Raw genomic sequence first — 2,768 nt, forward strand, 5'->3', positions numbered from 1 at the left:
CACCTTCTTAGCCAGTCTTGACTGAACACCCAACATAACACCCATCCACTTTCTCCTACAACCTGCTTCCATTTTCTTCATAGCATCTGTCACCATCTTACAATTATTTAATTTTTTATATCTGCTTCTATCCTATCACAATCATTGAATTGTAGAAACTTTTGCTTTTCAGCACCCTCTACTGTATGACTAGGAATTTCCAAGACATGGTCAACACTCTATATATTCCTCAAGTTCATGAAATGATTTCTTGATAAAAGTGTACAATACCTGAACTTTCAGAAAAATCTGATGTTGGGATGGAAATTCATAACCAGAGAGGAAGTGGGGATCATCTCAAGGGACCCAAATCCATTCAAAAATATTGCAATTAGTTTCTTATTTTTTATTATTATTATGTCATGTTAGTCACCATACAGTACATCAATAGTTTTTGATGCAGTGTTCCATGATTCATTGTTTGCCTTATATGTAATTGGTTTCCTGACTGGAAAATATAAATTGTTGCATTTCCACAATGTGAGCAGTGACTATGTGTGAAAATTAGTCATGTTATTTTCCCCTATAGTGGTAGTCACCTCCACCACATGGACCCAGGAAATGATACAAGAAATTTAGAGTTTCAGATTCTGGGATTATCAGAGAAACCGGAACTGCAGCCCCTCATATTTGAGCTTTTCCTCTCCATGTACCTGATCACTGTGTTTGGAAACCTGCTCCTCATCCTGGCCGTCAGCTCTGACTCCCACCTCCACACCCCCATGTACTTCTTCCTGGCCACCCTGTCCTTTGTAGACATCTGTTTCACCTCCACCACCGTCCCCAAGATGCTGCTGAACATCCAGACTCAGAGCAAAGTCATAACCTATGATGGCTGCATCACACAGATGTATTTTTTCATACTCTTTGCAGGATTAGATGTCTTTCTCCTGACTGTGATGGCCTATGACCGCTTTGTGGCCATCTGTCACCCCCTGCACTACACGGTCATCCCTGGCTCTGTGGACTGCTGGTTCTAGTGACCTGGATCATAAGTCTCTTGCACTCCTTGTTAGAAACTTTAGTGGTGTTGCGGCTGTCCTTCTGTACAGAGGTGGAAATCCCCCACTTTTTCTGTGAACTCAATCAGATGATCCAACTCTCCTGCTCTGACACCTTTCTGAATAACATGGTGATGTATTTTGGAGCTTTGTTGCTGGGTGGTGGTGCCTTCATTGGGATTCTTTACTCTTATTCTAAGATTGTTTCCTCCATACGTAGAATATCATCAGCTCAGGGCAAGTATAAAGCATTTTCCACCTGTGCATCTCACCTCTCCGTTGTCTCCTTATTTTATTGCATGATTCTCGGTGTGTACCTTAGCTCTGCTGCTCCCCAGAGCTCCCACGCAAGTGCTGTGGCCTCGGTGATGTACACGGTGGTCACGCCCACGCTGAACCCCTTCATCTACAGCCTGAGGAACACAGACATAAAGAGGGCTCTGATGAGATTCTCTGGGATGGCAGCTCTGAAAGGGCCAATTGTCCTGGGGCTAAAGAGGTGCCCATGATTGCAGAGCTCAAAGCATGAGCTAAATATTGAGATTCCTTGTTGCAGATTGTTGAGGTGGAACATATCTCATTTTTTTTTACTATAATTTTTATTTTTTATCTCACCCTATCTGTATAATTTATATAATTTACTTAATTAAATTTTGTGATATCTCTGATATCCTAGAGATTTTCCCTTTGTCATTTTCCTACTTTCTCAATGTTATTCCTAACCTTGGATATGAAATATTTGGACATTCTCACTTATTTCATAAGATTACATGGATCTGCTATGAAAAATTTCTTTTCAAATAAAATATATCACAGTGAGTATTTTTTTCTTTTGATTTACTGAATACTATTCCTATGGAAAATCTACTCTTAGCCACAACAGCTATTTACTTAAATTTTAAACAGAAAAATCTGAGACCATGTGCTTCCCTTTTGTGAGCATCATTCCTTTGTATCTCACTACCTTCCCTGCTCTTCCTGAGAATGCAGACATTGACGTACTGGTGGTTATAGCTAATCATGGGATTTTTCTACACATTAGGATCCTTTCCTCTTACACAGCTTGTGTCTACCATGTTTACCATAGTCACTTGCAAAAAAACAAAAACAAAAAAACAAAAAAGAGGGGCGCCTGGGTGGCTCAGTCGTTAAGTGTCGACCTTCGGCTCAGGGCGTGATCCTGGTGTTCTGGGATCGAGCCCCACATCAGGCTCCTCTGCTGGGAGCCTGATTCTTCCTCTCCCACTCCCCCTGCTTATGTTCCCTCTCTCACTGCCTGTCTCTCTGTCAAATAAATAAACAAAATATTAAAAAAAAACAAAAAAGAAAATGATAATAATATCCACGTCTCCAAGTGGGATCTACACAGAAAGACAAATATGGGTAAAATACAGTGACATAATATGACCTTAGAATCAAACTTGTCTTTAAGGATGATTAAGCCAAATATTAAAGCATACATTTATTGTCTTGCAAAATAAATTCTTTTCTGTTTTCTGGTTGAAATTTTCCAGTACCACACACAAACATGTTTCCTTCCACTTCTCTAAATGGAATATCTCCTACTCTTTGAAATTTTGCCATAACCACTGAAGGGTCAGTGAATGAACAATTTCAGTATCATCCATTATACAATCATTCTCACAAGCACAGGGTGACTCACCAGCAAGCTTGGATTCTTGTCCAACTTTTCCATGTTGCCTCAAAGGGGCCTCAGTGGACACATTT

At 40.2% G+C, this 2,768-nt stretch overlaps 1 pseudogene; it reads left to right on the plus strand.

The window, feature by feature from the left end:
• Nucleotides 1-443: 443 nt before the first annotated feature.
• On the plus strand, nucleotides 444-1,549 carry LOC103681585 (annotated as a pseudogene).
• Nucleotides 1,550-2,768: the final 1,219 nt, after the last annotated feature.

The sequence above is a fragment of the Ursus maritimus genome, unplaced genomic scaffold, assembly GCF_017311325.1.
Source record: "Ursus maritimus isolate PB19 unplaced genomic scaffold, ASM1731132v1 scaffold_37, whole genome shotgun sequence".
NCBI classification, from domain to species: domain Eukaryota; kingdom Metazoa; phylum Chordata; class Mammalia; order Carnivora; family Ursidae; genus Ursus; species Ursus maritimus.